Consider the following 10786-nt stretch of genomic DNA (forward strand, 5'->3'; position numbering starts at 1 on the left):
ATGTTACTCCTTGTGCATGTTTGACATCTAATGATCTTCATCTAGTGAATGTTATGTGGTATTGATCTAGATGCTTATTTAGAGTATTGTATATGTCATTATCAGTTAGTCTGTTCTTCCGAGTCATCCCTTTCCCACAAAGAAACTTTCCAACATCTTATGTTGGTGGTTATAACCTGGCTACTACGATTTTGGAAATTGTGTTGAAGAAAGTTTTGCGGTTTCCCTAGCCAGAACACGTGGTTTAGGTTAATCCTTCCATTTTCACGAATTTGCGTGTCATCCTTGCGCAGGGGCCATGCTAATCTTCTCTGTATAATCCTTCCATTTTCAGTAGACAAACTTTCAAGCCTTTGTGTTGAGTGTTCAGAATTTACATCCTGATTTTACTCCAGTCTTATTTTGTGATGAAAAAATATGACTTTTATGGCTAGCGAAATATGATAAAACAACCTGGATGGGTAGCTGATGTGAGAGTGTGTACTCATGCCGTTTCTTCTTGGATTTCTGCCCTTCTATTTTTTATTACTGTTTACATAGAATTGCAGAGATATCCATATATGTACATGTATTATTTTCATTGAGTTTAACTAAAATATACTTGTTTTGGTCTACAAATATATTTGTGTTGCCCCAACATAGCAAGACCCAAGAGACAGTTGTACATTTTGATGTTAAGAGGAGACAGTGTTACAATAAACATTTAGACAATTACTGGTTTTAGGGATCATCACAATTTTCCAAGTCCTTTCTTTGTGCTTCATTATTAATCCATAAGAAATCTGGAGGAAAGCCTTTAAAGAATGTCCCAAGCCTCTGCTTAGAAACAGTTGTGTAGAATGACAAAAATACATATTTCTGTACCAGTATTAGATGATGAGATTTTAGGAGAAATGATTTTTTAAAAAGTCATTGGGTTGTGTTCTTTAGTAAGTTTTAGGAATATAGAAAATAATATTGCATTAGAAACAACTGTTTTCTCTTATTAGAAAACAACAAAGTGAAGCAATATTCTTCAAAATTATTTGTATTTCTCAAAACACTAATAAAAAACAGAACCAAAATATGAAAACGAGGAAGAAACCATGCCCAAGGGTTGAAAAAAAATCAATAGAAAGACAGAAAGAGACCATGTAATCTGCTGAATATGATATTGAACTAGCAAAGGTTCCCTTTACCTATAAATAAATAAATAAGATTTGAAAATCACTGCTCAAACAGGAGTTGGTAAATGGCTTGGAAAGGGAACACAATGATACCAGTTTAACATTTTAAAATTATTTTGGACATGAAATATGTGCTTTCAAATTATTTTCAAAACTAACATGTTTGAACAGATTGCATATTCAGGCCATAAAACTGAAATTATATGTCTGTGAATAAAAACTTGATGAAAACAATTACATTTTCTTGGATTTTTATAAAACAGCAGTTTTACATTTGGGGGACATAAAGCTCGATTTCCCTATCTATACAGTAGAGAAATCACACAACTATCAGGTTAAAGAGTAATTAAATAAGAATTTTATTTGCAGAGAAATAGCTCACAGAATGAGAAGAGTACTAATTGCTAAATCCATGATATAAGAAATTAATTAAATGAAGATATGTCCCAAGAACAAAAATAACATATCAGATGTGCAAAGAAGCCCTTCAGGGCTTAAACTCTACTATTTACTACATAGCTGTTGGTAATAATAGATGAGTTTGAAGTTGCTCTATTGCAAGTGGACCACAACAGACTCCATTGGTTTTGTGTGTTATTCCTTCCTCTTTACTCAAGCGAGAATTCAGCAATGTCTTCAAGGAATATAGGTAGGTACCAAAAATCATCAGAACTGAGCAGATAAACCAGTTCTAGGAACAAAATGGACCTATTTTAACAGCTCCCTAGAGTTTCTGGACAATTTTCAGCAACATAATTTTGACAGTGTGGTAATTGAATCCCCACATATGAGAAATATAGCTTTGGAGAGAGTATTTTAAAAAGTTAAAGGCATATGATCATGTTGTGTTTGTAGATTATTCCATGCTACTTATATTCAATAAAGCAAGATTCCAGATTCACCAGGCCATATAAGAGTAGAAAATGGTTTTTGGTGAAAGATTAGTACTCTGCTGAAGTATATAATGAAAATATTAAAGAAAAATTTTTTTTTCTATAGAAACAGACTCTGATGCTCTAGGTATTTATAATAATCTCAACCAAATAGAACTGAAATTGCCTGGAACATGTCAGTAAATATTAATAATAATAAATATTTTCTTATTATCAAGCAAGGCACGATGCCTTCAAAATTTTTGTATTCCATTCTCCCAGCATCTCAATGAAGAGGGTGCTATAATCATGCCTAATTTCTTCATGAGGGTTGTTTGTGGTTATGAAACTAAGTGTCAGCTCTTTGATCTAAACTTGAGTTGACTGATTCTAGAACAAATGGCTTTAAATCATGCAGGTATTGGGAAACCTTTACTGTAAAGGGTCAAAGAGTAACTCTCTTAACATGAGCTGGCCAGATGGTCTATGTCACAAATACTCTGCAATTGTAGTGAGAAACAGCCATAGATAACACAATGGAATTAACCTAGCCCTTCAATATCCAATACAGAAAAAGAATTCTGGTTTTGAGTAGGGGCAGATTTGACTTGATGGCCATAGTTTGTCAACTTCTATACAGTATCGTTACTCTTCTTCTGGTTCTAAGTCATACATGTGCATAATGATATCTTCTTATAGTATCTCTACATAGAAGAGTGAAATTAAAAATTATTACCTGGCAACATCAAGATATGTAGAAAAGCAAGCTTGGTAATTTGAGACAAAATGGGTTTTGATATTTAAAACAAATAAATAAGCAAATACACAAACCTGGGTTTAATCCAAGCTCTGTAGTTCCTTCATGTTACTTAAGTTCTCTAAGCCTCAAATTCCCTATACATTGGAGGTTAATCTACCTTGGATAATTGTTGTGAATAAAAAATTATTCTGTAGGGCGCCTGGGTGGCTCAGTGGGTTAAGCCGCTGCCTTCGGCTCAGGTCATGATCTCAGGGTCCTGGGATCGAGTCCTGCATCGGGCTCTCTGCTCAGCAGGGAGCCTGCTTCCCTCTCTCTCTCTCTCTCTCTCTGCCTGCCTCTCTGTCTACTTGTGATCTCTCTCTGTCAAATAAATAAATAAATAAAATCTTAAAAAAAATTTTTCTGTAAAATTCATTCTCTGCATTACTCATTCAACAAATGTGACACTTTGCCCCATCTAAAGGGTTAATAAAATCTATTATCACTATATTTGTTTCCAGTATGTTTTAATTGTTAATACAGATAGTTGTTTTTCATACTAAAAAGTTTGTTTCTATCAGTAAACTTTAAAAATTATTTCTCCACCTAGAATGACACGATACAAAATACATTTCAGGTGTTACACAACAGTTATCTTGTAAAGAGATGTTTGGATAATCAGAGAAATTGTAAATGTGTATATAATGCAAATTTTTGACTCAGATTCAACTATCAGTGTTCAGACACTAAATCAAAAGATTCCATAATCATATTGTTATCGTATATGAATAATAGCACACTTTACATAGGTATAATTTCTACTATAAATGCAATATAAATACCTTGTAGACTATATAGAATATTGCAAAAGTTATAAAGAAAAGTAATTGTAGGGGCACCGGTGTGGCTCAGTGGGTTAAAGCCTCTGCCTTGGGCTCAGGTCATGATTCCAGGTTCCTGAGATCGAGCCCCACATAGGGATCTCTGCTCTGCGGAAAGTCTGCTTCCTCCTCTCTCTCTCTCTCTCTGCCTGCCTCTCTGCCTACTTGTGACCTCTGTCTGTCAAATAAATAATTAAATCTTTAAAAAGAAAGTAATTGTATAAAGGCCACATCTAGAAAGAACATTAGTTTTTTAATAAATTTATTTTTAAAATGTCCATATATGTATATGTGTGTGCACGCAAGCATGTGTGCATGTATTTGTGTTTTGTGTGAGATCTATGAATATATGTGTGTGCTTAAACACAGCCAGGCATAGGCTTATATCCATTTTAAGATGTATTTTACATATTTTAATACAAATTGCTAAAAGTTTTAACTTATCTTCTTTTAACATCATTAATATTTTTGGACATCGAAGGAACATGTAATCTAAAAAAATGTTGAAAGGCAATAGGTAAAATTCTCCCTCAAAGATCAAGGCTGCAGAATAATTAAACTCAGAGATAAGAAAGAAGGAGTTTTAAAACTAAGTGACAAAAACACCAGCTGCTTATGTTAAAGGCTCTCACTCTGGGTGTCGCGAAGAAAACATGTACATCTCTAAGTAGGAAATGGAAACGCACAGGATTTCACTGACTTTGGAAATGTTTTGACTCAGTTGGGAATGAGATTAATGACTCTGTGAAATCAAAGCATGCCACAGAATCCAGCTGGGTACTGACTCAGCTGATTAACCAACAGAGCCGAAGAAATGGCATATAGTTGAGTTATGATTGCTTGCCTTCACGCCCATAAAAAATAACAAGAATAAATGTTCAAACTCATACACTGGCAAAAAGATTTGAGGTGAAAAAAAAAAAATGGTGCCTGAATGCATGGATGTATGAATCGAGCTCAGACAATATTACATGTTCATTTGTAAGACTGTGTGTGTGCATGTGTACATGTGTTTGTGTGTGTGTGTGTGTGTGTGAGAGAGAGAGAGAGAGAGAGAACATGAAGTTGTGTAGATTTGAGTATCTCCATGGGGTATTGTGTACATAGAAATGAAGTATTTTCTGTGTAATAAAGGTTTCCCTCAATAGGCATACTTTTTTTCCTCTAAACTATTACTGGATGTTAAAAGAGAGTGAAAAAAAATTTGACTTCCATTGATTGGAAGTTAGTCTTTCAAAATCAGATCACTTTCTAATATAACCAAATTGGAATTACAAAATAATAAGAAGACTTAGAGAACCTTTCATTCAATAAACAGAAGACATATCATTGGCCATGTTATATGATTTTTAGAAAATCGATAGCTGTTCTATTCCTTTTGCTGAGGATAGCATTGTGGGGACACTTGTAATCTGTTCATTCTCTTCACTAGGGAAAGAAGGAATGACTTGGGCAAATTCTCTCAATCACATTCTTATAACCAGGCCTGTGGTAAGCACATAAACGTTATTTCCAATCAGAATGGCAATGGAGAGTCTTTATGTGACATGATCTTAGCTATTCATGCAGAATTCTGTAGGTATGCTCATTGAAGAATATTCAGTTTACTCTGTAATTAATGTAATTAATGACATATAAAAAGGATGTTCTATAAAATTACTCATTCTGTGTCATATATCCTCAGGTGTTGCTCAAAATAAACCCAATATAGTTAATCTTAATGTGAGAGAAGAAAGATTCCATGGTCTCAGAGCACTCCAAAGGAAAAAATACTTAGTCTTTGCCATCCAGTTTCCTGTATCTTTGAAATCATTAATAAAATTTGTGACTGTATACAACTTCCAATTTGAGTGAGTCTGATTTGATCATTGAACCTTTATTTGTTATGAAAAATCAGCACTGTGCACATGAGTGTCTTTTCAACTCATGATTCTTAATGGTTAAGACACTTTTTTTTTTTTTTTTTTTTTTACAAGAAAATACGGAGGAGGGAAAAACGTGATGAGAAATTGATGCCTGGACGGTCCCTACCCATTCTTTGTGGGAGGCGCTGAAAGGGGACAAGGCTTACCCAAGGAATTTGGAAAAACGTCAGTTTCCCCTTGAGAAGTGGCTATCTGGATTGAAACGGAATGCAGAGCACACGGAAAGTGAGCAAAAACTCTTACCCTCTGTCTGTTGCTGCAGCCCAGGTATAAGCTTGAAGTTCAGTTTCTAAACATAAGTTTGGCGTAAGGAGAGAGAGAAAAAATAAGCCATGTTTTCCTGGTTAATGGAAAGAAGTCCCATGCTTCCTTAGCCACCATGTTAGACAGTATATGAAATCACAAAGTGGGTCAGTTAAGATCATTGATTACCTGAAAGATTATGCATGTGAAGGTTACGGCTCATTAACTAAAATAAACAAAATGAAACAAAACAAAACAAAAAAAACCTTCAAAGTATTCTGTTCCTAGCCGGAACTTTTACAGAGAAATGCCCATAGAAGCTTGTGACGATTTGCTTCCAAGCATTGATCAGAATATATGTCAGAAAATCAAATCTGAACCAGGAAATTCGCATGTAAATATCTCACCAAATTCATGATAGTGATTTAATCATCCACACCATTCGTGCTTTGGTCCCTCTTTCATATTCCCAGTCCAGGAAGCACAGAGTCAAGTTGAAAGACACTTCACTGATCAAAACCCTTTAGCAGCTCCCACTTATATGCCTGTAACCTACTAAGTAACTTATTTATTACATTGATTTACTTATCTGTCTCCTTTCTGGAATGTAAGCTTCAAGATAGATAAGTTTAGTTTCTTTAGTTTGTTATTATGTTTCAAACGTCTCAAATGGTAGTTGAAACTTAGTAGTTATCCAATATTTGCTGAATAAGTTTATACATTAATGACTGATAATTCCAGCTAAGGTGTTTAGAATAAATTTGGTTAATAAAAGTGTAATCAATAGTAAAGAGACTATAGTACCTTATGTAATACAAAATTTACAGCCTATTCATTGTTCAATCTTACAGTAAATAATTAAATGTTTGAGAAAGATTTGCAAACATATTCTATTATCCTTGTATGTGCTAACCATTTTTTTGACATCTTAAAGTAAGTATTGATTGCATCAAGTAAAATTAAAGTATGTACATATTTTGAATATTTAATTATACTAAATTATTAATCATTTAATATTTAATAGCTTTAAAGTAAGAAAAACATAATATTCTATTATTCCATGTGCTTTCAATTATATCAATTAACTGACATATGATGCAAACATAATTTGTGAATTATTTTTTAATTGTAATTAAAGCTCTCTGGGAATGATTTTACAATGGGTTTGATGCCAGAGGGTTGTTTATTTTCTCAGAAGCATATATTAAATTTGAAGTTAATCATGATGTTTATACTGACTAATTTATTTTAAGAAAGAGATTCATAGGCACAAATTGTCTTGAAATTCAATTTATTTAGCATAGATTAAATATCTTCAGCATATTGTCTTTGGTTGGAATTCTTATATGATTCATGGGGGTATATTAGTAGAAAACACTGAGTAAATTTCATTTGAGTCACACTTTTTTAGAAGAATGGTCTGTATAATTTTAAGATAATATCCCTCTCATTCCATGCAGTTCTGTGACCACCTATTAGATGGGATGCAGGAGTCTACCATGTCACATTGCAAACAATGTTAATAAAAAGAGATAGCAGATGGCATGAATAAATATTATGTCAGCCACATTCACTTCAAGGTTACATATTTTGTGGTAGACATTTAAGGTTTTCTTCTATTTACAAATATATCTGAAAATCAAAATTCTAATCTGAAAGGGGCAGGAAAGGGCTAGAATAGGAAGTTTTACATTTGTGTTTGCCTTTTGCTGATTTTGTGCCTTTATCCATTAAGGACTATTATTATTAATCCCTTTGCAATTATTTATTTTTTTTTAAAGATTTTATTTATTTATTTGACAGACAGATCACAAGTAGGCAGAGAGGCAGGCAGAGAGAAAGGAAGGGAAGCAGGCTCCCCGCTGAGCAGAGAGCCCGATGTGGGGCTCGATCCCAGGACCCTGGGATCATGACCTGAGCCGAAGGCAGCGGCTTTAACCCACTGAGCCACCCAGGCGCCCCCCTTTGCAATTATTGATCAGTGATGATTCCTCCAGTTCCAGCTGAGTAGAACAAGTAAAACCTTTTTTTAATGTTTGGCACCACCTTTTCCTTTGCCATAATAGTCACTAATTCGAACTGTCTCTGATTGTGTTTGGTATTTTGTGCAGGACTATATTCCTCCGTGGTCTTAGCATTGTTTTGAAAATGTTTTTTCCCACCCTTTCCTATCATGCAAAGGCTTTTCTTCCTTCAATTCTAGGTTATCAGTTATGCTCTAAGTTCCTGGATCAGTAATGGAGTTTGGCGCTAAAACTAAGGATTTGCTGCTTTATTGAACCGAACAGGATCACAACCGGTAAAATGTAATTATCTTCTCAATTTTCAATCATTTCCTAATTTGTCTGAACAAAGAAAAGATGAATTTACAATCCCATTCTCCAAGGTTTCTTAAATAAGTAGGCATAGATTAGTGCTATGTTATCTTCAATATTGAATATATGAATGGAATGTTTTGTTTTGTTTTATTTGTAAAAACCATTTCAGTTTTTAAAGGTATCTTCTACCTGTCGTGGTGTGCACCTACAAAATGGTCCTGGGATAGAAAAGGAATTTTTAGGGAGGAGAAAAATTTGATATTTATAGGAACATATCTAGTGGCCACTTAGTAATAAGTAAGGGAGCCTGAAAAAAATCAGGGGTGACTTTTTTTGATTAAAAAAAATGGTAAAACTTGTGTTTGAGGAAAAAACGAATTCATTAGAGCCGCAATGGAATAGCTGAAGCTATATCTGCAATAAGTTGCTATAGTTGAATTTGAGGAGGAAGTTTGAAGTATATGCTGTCGCTTGCTAGGGCGGACATAGAATATCAGAGACTGCGTCGTTTAAGCAACAAAAATTTATTTTCTCACAGTTCTGGAGACTTCAAATCCCAAATCAGTGTTCCAACAGGGCTGGTTTCCTCTGGCATCTCTCTACTGGCTTGAGATCATCACCTTCTTGCTGCTTCTTCACGTGGCTGTCTGTCCCGCTGTGTCTGGGCGTCTTGTGCCTCTCAGTGCGTCCTGGTGGCCTCGTCTTCCTTAGGCACCAGTCCGATTGGATTAGGGTCTCTGAGTGTCATCTTAGCTTAATCACCTCTTGAAAGGTCCTATCTCTAAGGCAGTCACATTCTAAGGTGCAGGAGGGATAGGGCTTCAACATGGGAATTTGGTGGGGGGCTCATTTCAACCCATAACACAGAGGGGAGCCCGTGATCACTTCCATGGGTGTCTCTTCTTTAATTATGCCTTCTTTTCTTCTTTTCCTGTTGCAGTTTGGAAAATACTGAAGTTACGTTGTTTTTTTGCATGTGTCTCCTTCTCAGTTGTTTTCTATTGGCTTCCTATGATGAGCAACAGGGAATTTCGTCAGTAACTTCTCTTTCGTATTATTTTCCCTCTTTTCCTAATAGTGATTTGAAATACAGCCTTTTCACATCTGGTGAGTAATAATACGCAAACATATTTGACTTTTCAGATACTCCACCTATGACCCCCTTGGTTTCTGGGAAGTTGTTCTATACCCAGATTGTCATATGCAGCCATGAAATACTAATATTTTCTCCTTAAAAATCATCACTTGATGCTTTAGTCACCTTCATTTAATTTCACAAATAACCCTGATGTGAAGGCTTGTCTCTATTCATTCTTGTTTGGTGTTCAGTCTCTACCAGCTTCCTCTGGAAAGGACATACAAGGGGTTCTTAGAGTTTTTGTGTCAACCTAACAGTTCATCTGTAGCCTTTATACGTGGAAATAATTTCTCCAACACTTAATATATCTTCTCTCCTGTCTTTTAACTATTACTCCATTACTTATGCTCCTGACACTTCTGTTGAAAGTCAGATGACAATCTAATTTTTATTTCTTTTGGGGTGAATTAATCATTCTATATGAATACCTCAAGGAATTATGATTTTTTTCCTTAAATTTCCTTCAATTGAAAAATTTCCTTAAATTTTTCCTTAAATTTCCTTAAATTCCTTAAATTTGCAAAAGATATGTATTTATATTATTTGGTTTTCATCATTTTCTCCAATGTATGCTGTATGCTTCTTTCAATAAGTAGTTTCTAGTTTTTTTTTCTAAATGTTTTTATTGAATTAAAATATACATAGTTTACTCTTTCCTGTATTTTTTGTTTTCTTCTTTAGAAACTTTTATCTTACATATGTTCTTTCTTCTTACATATATTCATGTTCTACATCTGCTATGTCCTTTTGAGCATTTTTAATTAATTGTCATTCCCCCCTAATTTTTAAAATACTCCTCTTTTACCTTATATTTTTAAGTCAATATATGTGATGCTATCCTTCCATGTAGTTTAGTCTTCATTTCTAAAATAGTTTATTTTGTTTCTATTTTTTTACTTCAACCATTTATCCATTTTTTCTGACTCCAATTTGTGTTGTTGTTTATAATTATTATAATTATTATTTTCCCTTATTTTTTGTTTTTTTTTTTCCTTTTCTTTACATTTTTATTTAATTCCAGTTAATTAACATACAGTATAATATTGGTTTCTGGAGTCAAATTTGCAATGAGTACAGCGTGTTGTATGCAAGTGTCTTGTTTACTTTCAGGTTATACTGAACTTACTGGTGGTGGTCACAATAGCTTTTCTAATATTAGGGCTCTAGAACTCACTTTCTCTTCTTTAATATTTGTGAAATGATTTTTTTTTTTTTTTTTTAGTGCCCACCTTCTCTTTGAGATCCACCAGGTCTTTTGCTGTCCTCGCCTGCTAGAGACCAAGCTGGTCCTCTCAAAATTCATGTTGAAATCCTGACCTTCAGTGGAACCATATTGGGAGGTAGTCAGGTTTATTTAGATGAAGTCAGAAAGGTGTGGTCATCACGATAGGATAAGTGCAATCAGAGCAAGAGGAAAAGGGAGAAGTCACCGGGAAAGCTCATGGGAAGACACAGTAAGAAAGTGGCCATCAGAAAACCAGGAATAGAGCTCTCCAGAAGGTGA

The 10786-nt window shown here is 34.4% G+C and overlaps 1 non-coding gene across 1 annotated transcript; it reads right to left on the minus strand.

Annotated features, from left to right (window-relative positions):
- Positions 1-248: 248 nt before the first annotated feature.
- Positions 249-353, minus strand: LOC125082744 (U6 spliceosomal RNA). The gene has a single exon (XR_007122070.1). It is a non-coding gene; the product is annotated as a U6 spliceosomal RNA (small nuclear RNA).
- Positions 354-10786: the final 10433 nt, after the last annotated feature.

The sequence above is a fragment of the Lutra lutra genome, chromosome 12 (genome assembly GCF_902655055.1).
Source record: "Lutra lutra chromosome 12, mLutLut1.2, whole genome shotgun sequence".
NCBI classification, from domain to species: Eukaryota; Metazoa; Chordata; class Mammalia; order Carnivora; family Mustelidae; genus Lutra; species Lutra lutra.